Source organism: Vitis riparia, chromosome 16 (genome assembly GCF_004353265.1).
Source record: "Vitis riparia cultivar Riparia Gloire de Montpellier isolate 1030 chromosome 16, EGFV_Vit.rip_1.0, whole genome shotgun sequence".
NCBI classification, from domain to species: Eukaryota; Viridiplantae; Streptophyta; class Magnoliopsida; order Vitales; family Vitaceae; genus Vitis; species Vitis riparia.
This window is the reverse complement of record NC_048446.1, coordinates 11,990,370-12,004,515: the sequence shown is the minus strand read 5'-3', so window position 1 is coordinate 12,004,515 and position 14,146 is coordinate 11,990,370. Positions and strand designations below refer to the sequence as shown.

The following is a 14,146-nucleotide window of genomic DNA, read 5'->3' as shown; positions in this document are numbered from 1 at the left end:
AGGTCACTTACCTCTGGAAGGACAGTTTGTTCTGATTCTTGACAGCACTATTGGTCCATTTTGGTTTCTACTATTCTTGAGTTACTCCTCCTTGAATAGACATGAAGTTTTGGTTATTGTAGTGAATATCTCCTGGCCTTGAATCTGTTTTTGTTGTTGACACCCCAAGTCCGGTTGGGTTCGGTTGTTTTTGGTTTGTTAGTTTCAAACACTAGTTGGTTAAGGAGGTGATCTGGCTGTTCAGGTGGGTAAGAAGGCTAGTTTAATAGTTGTTTTGGTGATATAGTTGGGTTAGGCAACAGGTTTGATGGTTGTTCTGGTAGTAGGCTTAGCAATGATAATTCCCAAAAATTCTCTTTATCTATATTCTGCCCCTGAAGTGAATTTTTGGAGAAAAAGGTTGGTTCTAAAAAAAATCTAACATCCAAAGTGACAGTATTTTTGTTTTTTAGGAGAGCAATGGCGATACCCCTTTTGTGTGGCTGAATAACCAAGGAAGACATAGGCTAATGCTGTAGGATCTAGTTTGGTTTGATTTTGGTCAAGAACATGAACAAAGGCTTTACAACCAAAAACCTTAAGGGAAAGTTGGTTAATGGACTGAGTTTGTGTATATAATTGAAGGAATGTTTTTAATGGTGTTTGGTAATTGAAAACTCGGGTAGACATATGATTTATAAGATAATAAGTTGTAAGAATGGAATCTCTCCAAAATTGTTTTGGTACATTTATGGTAAGCATAATGGATCAGGCAACTTCCAATAATGTCTATTCTTTCACTTGATCACTCCATTTTGTCAAGGTGTATCTATACACGAACTTTGATACATAATCCTTTTTTCTAACAAATAATTCCTCAAAATGGTGTTAAAATACTCTTTCTTGTTATTCATTTATAAGACTTGGATTTTAACATTAGCTTGGTTTTGAATCATTTGATAAAAAATTTTGAATGTTGGTTTTGCCTCATTTTTTTCTTCCAAGGACATAGCCATGTAGTTCGTGTGATCATCAATAAAAGTGATAAACCACCTTTTCCCAATTAGACTTTGTAGACGTGAGGGGCATATGCAGTGTGTATCATTGCATAAGGTTTGGATGCTTTATAGGGTTGAGAAGGATAATTGGACCTTTGATGTTTAGCAAATTGATAAATATCACACTAAAAAACATCTTTATTATTGAAAAAAGAAGGAAACAAATGCTTCAAATATTGAAAATTAGGATGACCTAACCTAAAGTGCCACAACACTATTTCTTGTTGCTTAGTCCTCTAGGAAGATTCACAACCAACTGATAGAACTTGTCCATCCTTGGTATTGTCTTCCTTGAAGTTGTGGAGCCCTCCATATTCCTTAGCACTGCCAATGCTCTTCCTTAGACAACAAATTACATGATAATTTTGGGACATGGAGAACATTGAAAAGGGTTATATGAGGCCCTAAAATTATAGTACCAGCCCCTGCAACAGTAGCGAGAGATCCATATGCAATTTTGACTTTAATGTGTCCAGAACCTGGAGTATAAGTAGAAAAAAGACTTGCACAACCTGTCATATGGTCTGTTGCCCCTAAATCTATGATCCAAGGGTTGAATTTTTCTGTTGTTCCACTCAAAGCAGTCCAAAATGTGGGCTAGGAAGGATGAGTTAATGAGGTTTTGGGATGTATTAGTGCCTGATTATGCTGGTACCAAGGCTGAGAATGGTGTTAACAATTTGTAGAGCTGCTCTAATTGCTCCTTGTTTAAGGAAATATTGACAGAGCTCTCTCCTCTCTGCTATTTAGTATCTGAAGTGGTCTGATATCCCTGGGTTCCCTCTTAGTGTCTTGGTTATCTCTGAAATTCGGTGGTCTGCCATTCAGCTTCTAGCAGTTTTCATGGCTGTGATTGGATCTCTGACAGTGATCACACCAAAGGTTGTCATTTATTCTGTTACAAGTACCTCCATAGGAACTGTCATCTTTATAGGCTGTCAGGGCTGAGTAATCAGCAGTAGTATTGCCAGGAACAATAGGAGTTTTTACCCCACCAACCATCACACGTTTACATGTTTGTAATTTTCGATATTTTAATCCTTGTTCATCAACAACAACAGCTTGTGGTGCAGCAGTAAAGTTTGATTTTGGATCAAACTTCTTGTGCTGCCACTCATTCGCCTTAACATTGTAACTCAACTTTTGTGTTGCCCTGTTCATTATGAATTCCTAGTCAAACTTTTTTTTTACTGTTGTTTTATCATCATGAGAATAAGGTTCTCATTTTGTGGAGCTTGTAGGAATTCTTTTCCTTCCAGAACTGCTGCCTAACTAGCATCTTTTAGGATAAGGATCGGTAATGATCTCAAGCCTGTTGCTCATGCATGTATCACTTGCAGAATGGGGTGAAGATCCTGATGCCTTTCAGATATATTGCTTATCAGATCATGAGCCCTTCATTGGCACTGCCACCTTCGCTGTTCCTGAAATGTAGGAAATATGCCAACAAGTTGACCAATCAGTACACCATCAACCTCGAAACCTTTAGTTTCCTTAAAAGCCTTTAAGAATCATGGAGCACCATCTGAGTTATGATTCCAAGATGGTCAATGTGCTCCTTGGTTATTCAATACCAATATCTGTTACGATTTGGTTCCAAATGTTAACAGCAAAAGAGTTGTTGTCTCAAATTTCTAGCTTCATGGATCTTTGGAAGCATCCTATTAGAATAATGTTTTGAAAGCTGAACTGCAATTTCGACTAGCTCCACATCTCCATAGACATAAGTCCTAATATTAATTTCGTCCTTATTTGCTGGAATATACATAGGGAAATGCCTTAGAAGGCCCTGAGCTGCTTACATTGAGGAGGCTTCTCTCATCATTTGTTATCATATGCAGACTAAAATTGGTCATCCCCAAAGGAACTCTCAGTTTCGTCGATATCAAAATCATGAAAATCAGAATCTGGAATATTGATTATATGCCTTAGAAACATGTCTTCTTGTTAGATATGCATCCAACCAATTTCTCCTACACTTCATGGTCTGAACTCTGCCCCCCCCATTTGGGAAAACTTTAAGCAATGAATTGGAAATTGTTAACTTGATGCTTTCGAGACTATCTTTTCTGATTCATCTTGAACTGTTACATCATTTTCTGTTTGTTCCCATGTTAAAGCAAGAAAACGCAAATGGCGGTAGCATCTTGACATGCCCTGTGTTTCCTAATTGACTCGTGAATTTCTCAGCCTTGAAATATGCTTTCGAGATGCCCATAATGAATTTCATCCTTTCCAGAAGATATGGATTGCAGTTGAGAGCAAACTAAATTTCTCTTTGTTTCATCTTTTTCATGATAAGAATAAGCTCAAGTGCTTTAAAGTCATTTGAATGGGATTGCTCAACTATTGATTTCTCAAAAGTTCCAAGTGTGGAATGGTTCAATGCAGAGCCTAGACTACTTGAAGAGGCACATGCCAGCCGTTGGTTTATTTGTCTATGGACGGTAAATTCCTTGTTTACTGCAAACTGAGATAATGTACTTGTGAACTCAGATTGTCGGGAGGCCTGATTGAGAGAGGTTTTGAGCAATGTCGAACTCCCTGATTGGTGTTGAGGGAGATATTCAAGCGGTTCACTTGCCACACATTCGTTTTTCTTTTAAAAATCTTAAACAGAAAATGAATAAAAATTTTGAAACATATGTTGTACACACTCAATGCCTTTTGAAACATCTTTGCCATCATTCCCAAATTCCTAATAGAGTGGAGTCGAGTGGTGCCGAGCAAGGCGTTTTGAAGACCATGGTGTTGTGCAAAGGGACAAAGATCCCATCAGAAGACAGCGCACCATTAAACTATGGCAATAGCTTGAGCAGAGCTTCAGACCCTAATTTATCCGCAAATAATCAGCAAGTTTCAGAACACCTTCCGACTGTGTAGGAAACGGAGGTGAGATTCCTGGTTGGATTCATGGGAACGTAATCCTCCAGTGATGCAGTGATTTCCAGGTATTTTTGGCTAATTTTAAAAGCATTCTGTTGTTCTTTGATGGCAACGGTCTGACTGATAAAAACTTCAACACTGATCGAACCATCCCATGTCCGCATAAGCAATTCACCAGAACAGGGTTATGAGAATCTGAACATATTACAACATGGAGAATATTAGGATCTCTACTTTTCATCTTCCTTTTTACTAACGACTCTAGCGGTCGGGTTGTACTCAGCTAAATATTCTATTTGAGAAAGAATCCCCTCTGGGCTGCCAGTAGTTTCAAAGCCTTCACACTCATGTGTACATACCATTCCTGATGCCATGAATAAATACCCTAAACTGCTTTCAGGATGAACAAAATGATCGGAGCCAGACCGAGAACCATTCCCAGGTTTTTGGAATTGGATCTCATAAAAAAAATGAAGCCACTTCTCTGATCTGTCTCAAGGATTTCAACTGTATGACGATGAGATGCATTTGATTCCCAGCTGAAGAAAAGAATAGAATCTGCATGTGATTCTATTTGTTTATCAAGAACAAGCCAATGATTCCCTTGGGACCCAATGGGATAGTGTTTGATGCTCTTGTGACAGATGAAGTGTACTTGCTTCCCTTGGAAAAAACAACCTCTTTCATGCAAAAATTTTAGGACGAAATGCATATCTAGGTATAAAAACATCCACATTTTCCAGTGCAGATAAGCTTGGCCAATATTTTGTAAAGCTGAGGAATTATTAATAATAGTATCTAACGTCTCTCGACACTCCACCCCATTATCAGACAATTTGGTTATCTTGGCTCTCATTACTAACCATTTCCAATAGTATCAATCGATAACTTGGAATGCAGAATATCCTGAGTGTATATTTCTGAACCAACATTAGTAGGTTTATAACTAGAGAGTTCGCTTGTTTTTTCTTTGTATTTTCTTATATTTGATTACTTGTAGTTTTGTTTTTCTCTCTGGTGGGAGGATTCCTCATCCTTCTCTTGTACTTCCTTTTTATCAATATATTCCTTTGTCGTTTCTTATAAAAAAAAATGCATACAACAAGAAAAGAGTAGTCCCACTCCAACCTCCTACTTCTGGAGAATTTTTCTTTTTCACATAAATCAGATGTTCAATGGTTCTACCTTTGTACCCCCTTCTACAGAACTGTTTAGAACTGTTACTGAAGTTGAATGACTCAGGCCACATCTAGCTTCTAGTCTTTAGAACCACAACAACAATACCAACAGGAAATTATTTTTGAAAATTATTTTTGGAGTTTTTATTTATTTTTGTTTTATTTTTTAAGGGAAAAACAAAATAAGAAAGAAAAACCCAAAGTGTGACTCTTAAAGGAAATACAAGTTTTTGGAAAAACCGAGTTAGGTCAAGTTACTTATATGGAAGGTATGATGATAAGTCGTAACACTCCTTTTAAACCCCTAAAAATGGGTCTCTACTAATTAAGTTAAGGCAAGTGGGGCAATTAACTGATTAATCGTGGGTACCAAACAGTGATCAAAGACGTACTATGACCAAAGTACTCGATGGATAGTGATCAAACAGATGGGAGAAGATAGGATGTGTACCTGAGCAGGAATCAATAATGTGCTATCATGGAAACATGCTTAGTACATAGGTATAGAAATAATCACATGAATGTGTAGACCCCCTTTGAGGTTGATACCGAGCAGCACTTGAGATAAGTGGGGGCCCTCTTTTCTCCACACCCGGAAAATCAGCTGCATAAACATGGGCGGCCATGCTGGTGGTTGGCAGACGACATGCTGCTGATGCGAGGAACAGTAGGGCAAGTAGTGGCTTGCCAAAGAAGATAGGAACAGGGGAGAAGAAGGCGGTGGGGGGCAAGAGAAGGACTTCTTCGGATAGTTTTTGGAGAGCAAGGACTTTGAAAAGGGATTTCCAGCTGATTTTGTGGTAACTTCTTAGACTATTCACGCTCACTCATCTTCGTTTCTCTTTTTCTTTTATCCTTCATTCTCTCTAGTTATTTTCGGTTTTTCTGGACATTGATTGATTGTTGGGGTATAGGTGAGATGCTGTATTATTTTTCTCTTAGTATTTTTTTTTCTTTTATCTGAATATGGCTTACTCTAACAGTAGAAGTTTGTTAATGGTCTCATCTTGATATTTGCCTTGACCGCTCTTGTTGCACCGCTGGTTTGTGATCCATTTGATTTCAACATGAAAAGGGATCTTACTTAATGCTTTGCTTATTCTATTTAATTTGTTCTGGGTACAATATATCTTGTTTTGTTCCTTCCTATGTTCCCGGTATCTCCATCCATATCCCTGTTTCCGGCTCACATTTCCGAATTTGCTCTGGACTATGTGTTTCGCGTCCTGATCTACGTTTGAGGGGAGAGGGTTATGCTCCGGCTTACTATCACAAATTCATGACTCCCAGTGGGCGAGGCATCTACTCAAGCGTACCCAGAACTAGAGCCTACTGTACTTATTTGAGCGTTCTTATTGAAATATATTTCGCTGATGTTCATGCTGAGGCACACAAAACCCTAACTTCTTTGATGGCGTTACTGGCATTGGGTATGACTTGGTTCACGAGACAAAAATTTTGATTTAATCCATATTGAACTTCCTTCTGGAAAATGACCTTTTTGCTAGAGTGGCAGATGGAAAAGGCAATCTTGTTGTGTCTACATCCTGTTCTCTTCTCCACACTGCTGTTGATTTTGTGGATGAAGCTAAGCTTGACAAAGAGATCAATTTATGGCTTGTATTTGCATAACAGAAAGTGCATGAAATGAGCATCTTGGTTAAGGCATTATCTGATCAGAGAGATCAGGACCTTTTGTTACAATGCTGTGGCTCATTCTTCCAGAAAGTTCTACCCGAAGGTGACAAGCGAGAACGTCCAAAAGTCTGTTGCTCCTTTGAAGGATTCTGATCGCCGCCGAGCCACAGATGTCAGTGCATGGTTAGATGCACAGCAGAAGCCGTGCCTCCCAGTCCTTCCCACTACAACTATTGGGTCTTTCCCTCAGACCATGGATCTTAGAAGAGTTCACTGTGAGTTCAAGGCTATGAAGGTGTCTAAAGATGACCACGATAAGGCCATCAAGGAGGAAATCAATGAAGCTGTCATTATCCAGGAAGAGTTTGATATTGATGTTTTGGAACATGGAGAGCCAAAGAGAAAGGATTGGGTACTTTGGGGAGCAATTATCAGGTTTTGCTTTCACTTTCAATGGGCGGGCTTAATCTTATGGACCCCATTACGCCTAGCCACTTATCATATATGATGATGCGTGTAGACCCGAAGCTTTGACTGTTTTCTGGTCCTCAATGGCTCAGAGAATGACCAAGTGTCCAATAAAAAGAATGCTAATTGAGCCCGGTCATCACCATACCTAAACCTCTCTTCACTACCCACGTCCTCAATGCCTACCCCATCTTTAATTTCATGACTCTCACACTGTTACCATTCCAACCCATTCAACACCATGCATGCACCATTCATCCTCACTCTCGTGCAAGTGCTCACCACTCCACGTACCCACTACACCGAACCCATTTTCCCTCACTTTCTTTCTCACTCCTCACTTCTCTCTCTAACATCTCAATACCTATCCATCCAACTCACTAACCCATTTCGTCTTTCCTCTACCATGCTTTCTCTCTCTACACCACACCACTCACCCACTCTCTTTCAAGTGTCCCTCAAGTCCATTATTCTCACCTATGCATGGCCGTTTCTATTCCTTCACCTTCGCATGGCTGCACATGGCCATGCATGGCCGTATCATATTCCTCATGCCATGCATGAAATCCATGTGTACACTCATCACCCGTCTTCTATACCCTCATGCGCACCACCACTTCTCATCTCTCTACCTCATGTGCCATTTTATAACCACCCATCATTGGACCCGTCCCCTCTACCCTTGCATGGCCACCTCAACCATTATGCCCACTTTCCCTCACTACCCAGCTTTCATCCTCTCCCAAACTCGTTACTCATAGCCAATATCTATCTCGCCCATTTTCCCACTGCCTTCCTTTGCAAACTCCATTTCTTATTTCTATCTCAAATGCATGTGTGGCCACCCTCTCACACATGTGCAATTCATGCACACAGCTCCTTCATCACCCTCCTCAAATCATAAACTCCGTATCATCATGCATGGAAGTGGTCAGCCCGGTCATACCCATTTGCTATCCTCTGCAGTGCCCATCTTCCATCTATACCCGTATTCCCACACCATGTACCCCTCATGAGGAACCCATAAAAAAACTTCGGTTGAGGGCGCTGATGTAATTGTTGTGAGACCGTTTTGCATGCTGCTTTAGTTGCTAAAAGAATAAACCGAACCAGCCGTATGTGGCACTTATAGAAGCTATGATGAGATCAGAGAAAATGCTCACCCCTTTCCTGAACAAGCCCGCTTCGGATGCCATCATTGAGACCTTCGATAATGAAGCATTTGAGTTCCAACCCGTAAATCCTTGTATCTCTAAGCTGTGGTCTGGTATCAGTGACGCTAAGGCCCTGGGGATGTGATTTTTGGTCCGCATGTGGCTGAACCTCATTGTTCTCCGTCAAGGGCAAGGGTTTGGCTTTCTCTTCACCAGCAGCAGCCATGCTTTGACTTTCTCATATTGTCAGTGACCTATACACGAACCCTATCTCTGTTAGGGGCACGTCTCATTCTCAGCAGGGTGGAGAATGTCAGTTTCTTTCGATGGTTCGTTCCGGTGAAAGGTTAAACCACCGGGGTTGACATGGATTTATAGGCATGTGGGGTGGAAGAACCAGTCGTCACCTGCAGGCACTAAATTATGGTTCTGGAGTTTCTGCCAACGCGTCAAGAATATTTTCCCAGGATCTTGAGGCTGCCCGGGATATCTACTGTACTCATGTTTGACATGGGCATCATCTCATGTCTAAGGTTCTTGGAAGTTGTTCCATGGTCCAAGGACGAAGAGGAAAAGATTGTATTTCATCTCGGTCAACTCCCGCTTCATGACTCGGTGGCTGAAATTCTCCAGAGGGTGCCAGCTGATCTATAAGGCCAGATGACATCAATTTGAGGCTATTGACAGCTGCATGCATGAATGAAAGCTGACGTGATCCAGGGGTCATAAATGAGTGAAATAGCTGGTGAAGCTGACAACATGCATGGTATTGTCAAATATTCTAATCGATAAAAACGGATGGATGAGGATTTTGCAAAACTATGGGCAGATCAGAGGGAGCTGGTTGTTCTTCATTTCAAGATTCCTACCCGGTTCAGGCTCAAAATCAGTGAAATTACCGCAATTATGTATTGTCATTGGAAGAAGACATCTGGGGTGCCCCAAGGACACCCGTTTCTCTTTGTGGCCCACGTGGTAATTGTTACTCGCATTCCGAGCCCCACCCCGCCTTTGCATGGTCTGCTTGGGGCAGCCTCATGCCACGCGTTCTCTCCTCATATGTCTTCATCCCTCAGCTCACTGTTGCGTTAATTGTGAAAATAACCTTCCAAGCCCTTTTTCTTTAAATAAGTTTTCGGACTTTGTTTTCTTAAGTGATCCCAATTTCCCCATTTTGCATCCCTAGTTTTTTTTTTGGGGTCTTAGAAGTCTTATTATCAAAGTGTTGATGTCATTTTCCTTTTTGACATCCGATTCTCATAATTTTTCCCTTTTTTTAATGTTTTAAAATAAGAAAAAATCCAATTCCATAATTGCGAGTGATGAAATTCATGGAATTGGTTCCTGCAAGAACAAATGGGCTTTGGTGGGAGCCCAATATTGTTGGATGTTTTCTTTGAAAATCAATTTTGATTGAATTGTGATATATGCTGATTCCATATTTAGTGGCATGTGAGCTATGTTTTATGTCCATTATTTGTACACTAACCTCATTTCTTGATAACACACAATGGCTCGCGGCCCAGGTACGTGTCCACTCCCATTCTGTTCATTCTCTATGCATGTTTTGTTTCCCATGTGTGCATGATCGAGTTGAGTACCCATCGTTTTTCCTATTGACCGTCACGTCTGCTTCGTTCTATTAGTAGAGACCCGACTTAAGGGACTTAGAGGAGTGCTACAGTCTTTACCGTACCTTTCCGATAAGTAACCTGACCCCCGAACCTAATCCGGTTTTTCACAGACCACCTTTTCCAAAATAAGGAGTCGCACTTAGGATTTTCTTTCTTATTTTGTTTACCCTTTTAAAAATAAAACAAAAATAAGTGGCGACTCCAAGTCATTTACTCAATCTAATAAAATCATTTTTCAAATAAAAAAATCGAGTTCGCCATGGAGTGGGAAACGCATGAGCCGAAATGCGGGGTTCATAGTATGTCATAGAATAAGACAAAGTCAGTCAATATTCAATGAGCATATCAATTAGAATTAATCCACAAAAGAGAATAACATGTATGTTGAGCCCCACCACTACCCGAATTTTTTTCGCAGGAATTAATTCTATAAGTTCCATTTTCTAGAATTAGAGAATTTAATCGTGCTTATTAAAAATCAAGAAGATTATTAAAAAAGACAAGGGAGACAATAAGTGCCTGTCGGAGTGAAATACGGCAGCAAGCTTTTATGAAAGCTAAAATTTATTACCGAGAAACTCCTAAGGATGAAATTAGAAAAGAGGAGTTATTTTAATGGAAAAGTTTTGAAAACTCAATTTAAAGCAGCATGTAAATCCTTACAAAGATAAAAGAGTTAAAAGATGAGCTCCAGGAAAGAAATGAGTAGATCAAAGATTCAATAATAGTAACTGGAGGGGAGTGGATATCATTCTGCTCAATTGGAAATTCTTGCAAAAGTTTAATGCTGCTTGGAGAACCCAGATATTCTAATGTTTCCTTTCAATATGACCTCTAGCTTGTCTTTCTACTACAACATTCATCAGCATGGTCTTTCCAGCCTTACTGATTCTCATCAAGACAGTAGGGAATCTTTGCTTAAATGCCCCAATCACTCCCCGAAGCAATCACAACCATGCTTGGATACTGCTTCTCATCTAGCAATCTTCAGCGTGCCTAAGCTATGTCTGATTCTGATCCTTAAGCACCACCATGGATTTGTGTCAACTTGTGGGGATGCTTGATGGGGCCATATAGGCAATTGAGGAGCTTCTGCCTTCTCAAGCTTATTATCCTTAACCACTAAGAAGAAAACGAAGTTAACTTGAGATAAGCAAAAAATGGATGAAAACAAAATATTCCACAAAAATTATCTGCATGTGAGACAACTTCAAGTGAAAAAGCTTTGACAACAAGAAAGAAAGAGTTTCCCATTTATTAGAGTAATTTAGTTTTTTTAGAATGAGGGAAACAGATCATTAATAACTTGCGATTAAAATTTCTTTTTTCTCTAGTGTTGAAATTATGATTTGATTATTAATCATTGGTTGAAAACTTATGTCATACATAACCAAATGGCATTATCCTTTTTTTTTAATTTTAATGAATAAAAATTAGTTTTAGAGCTAAAGAAATATTTTTAAAATTAGAAAGTTGGACTCTAATATACCTTTCATATCCTTCTATAATATTGTTTGGATGAATCATAAAGTATCCAAATAGCAAATAAAAGCATTGTGTAAGGAAGAAAAGAGATAATACATCACACAAATTTCTGAATAAATGACAAAATAGACATCTAAAGAACATAGATAATCATCAAAATAAAACAAGAAACCTATTACATCCCAAAATCAATCATAGAATGAAGGACACGGCGATTTGCATTCAACCATGCTAATATGGCAAGAACAAGAGTTGAAGTCCTGCAATTAACACAAAGTAAAATCAGTGTTCATCAATTTGAAAAAATCTCTTTAGTAAGTTGCATGGAAAGAAAATTTGCATTAGCATTCGTGATTTACAAAGTATATCCCAAGGCTATGTAAAGGCCTACTTTTCTTTGACAATTGTTAGCCTTCAAAAACAAGTACAAATGAAAGGGAGGGAGAGGGAGAGAATTGTACCATTTAGCTTTGAAGACTCCTTTGTAATCTAGCCATATTTATTACTATAATCACGTAGAGCCAATCTTTTATTTTATTCAAGAATTGGAAATAGGCATATCTCCATGAGTTGTTGAGTAGTAAAGTTCCACACACTCCCCAAAATCCAACAATGAATCCAAGAGCAACGCTAACATAAAACCACGTGTCATTTCCATATTGCTGAATTTTGTCTTCAATGTTATGAGTGGGAGAATCTTGCTTTATTTTATCTTCAAAACACTTTTTCGAAAGAGTTAATCCATAGAGTGCAAGATTTCCCTTGTAGGAATCAATATTGAAGCTTTGAAGTTGAGTACCTTGTGGAATTTTACTAAACAAGTTGTTGTCAGAGAGATCTAAGACACTTAGACCACTTATTAAAATCATGAATTTACTTATTAAAATCCATAAGTTTATACTAAGTATATATATATATATATATAAAGAGAGAGAAAAAAATAAAGACCATTGTATAACATTATTTTACATCACCTTAGAAACAATTTTTAGAAATTTGCATTTTTATAAAACTTACACTACATTTTTCATTGAATTCTTTTAAATCTTTTATTGATTAAAGAGATTGCATAATGCGCATGATTTTCTAAAGAGTTCAAACACTTTGGTTATTCATGCCTAAATTTTAAGAACTAATCATGACTCCATGTCATATTACTTTTCCTTGCATCTATATCTAGATATAAATGAAGTTCTAAAGGACTATCCTTACTTATAGAAAGCATATGGCAGAAGTATTTTGGCTATGCATATGCATCATCTCACTCAATATTTTAGTTGTGAGTAATATTTCAGCCCTCAGTTGGGATCATTCTTTGTCATGACTTTTGTTAAAGATTACTATTTCAATGTTGTGGTTTGCATTGTAGGACCAATTGGGTCCCAAATTTAGCAAATGTCACTTATGATCTAGTAAAAGCAAACTGGGTTTAGACCTTGATGGGGTGCTTCTTAATGTTGGTTCACCTCCAAGGGAGAGCAGGGATTTTCTTCTCAATCTATACAAGCAAAATCAAAACTATAGATAGGCAAGGGATGCAAATAGTTTGATGAAAATTGAGATTTTTCAGTTAAACCAACTTCCTATCCCTTGGGAAAAGAACTACAAATAGGCAAAGATTTTTTTCCTAAATTGCTAAAAAAACTAGACACCCAATTGGCAAAGACTACAATGATCTCCAATTCTGTCATTAATAGAAAAGAATAACTATTCATGTATATCATATTCCATTACTTAAAAGTTAAGCAACACAAAAGGAGAATAATTGACATGAATCATAGAAGAAGTATTGTTTTCACTTTATGATAGAAGCCAAAACTACTCTAAAAGAAGGGTTTTGAATTTTGGAAAAGAAATCGAAACCATTCTTCCAACACTGCTTATGAAAAAAGACTTCAACAACACCTTCAATGTCTCCACTTGGGGGGTTTAAGGAAACAAATTCATTTTCCTATGGGACGAATGAAATGTTTCTTCTAATCACTACGAAGGAGATATCAAAATGGAAGGAGATATCAAAATGGGGGAAAATACTATTTCTCTTATTATGATTCAACTCTTTAGAAGACCAAATTGGTAAACACATTTGTCACTTTTCTACACTACAGAAACAAAGCATTTGCCACAACATCATGCTTCAAAATCTTAACAACTAGAGCAAAACATCAAAATAAAATAGCCAAGAAATCTAATTAAAGACTTTTTTTTTTCAATTCAACTAGATATCTTCTTTGGTAGACCAATGTGTTTTAAGAGTTCAAGATCAAAGAGGAATAAGCTAACAAATTTAAGAAAAACCCTTATATTTTTGCTTAACAAAAAGTGAACGTATAAACCATTACTTTCTCCCACATTTTTTCTGAAACCATGCAGAAAGAAAACACACACCTCAAGCGAATGTGTGAAATCAACAAGAGAAAAATCTAAAAAAAAAAGCTATTTCAAAGTAATAAACTTACTTTTCAAGATCCTTTTTTATTCTCTTCCACTTCATTTCATTCTCTTCCTTTCTCGCGTTTTTTCAAAAACCGGAGAAAAAAAATTCACACTTTAATCAAATGAATAACATTTTAGAATCCTTTTAGACAGATAATCAACAATAATATGAAAATTTGCAAAAAAAAAATATTAGAAGACCAAAGAGTGCGTTGTAGTCTACCATTCAA

The 14,146-nt window shown here is 38.0% G+C and overlaps 1 pseudogene; it reads left to right on the top strand.

Annotated features, from left to right (window-relative positions):
* Positions 1 to 5,725: 5,725 nt before the first annotated feature.
* On the top strand, positions 5,726 to 7,359 carry LOC117933259 (annotated as a pseudogene).
* Positions 7,360 to 14,146: the final 6,787 nt, after the last annotated feature.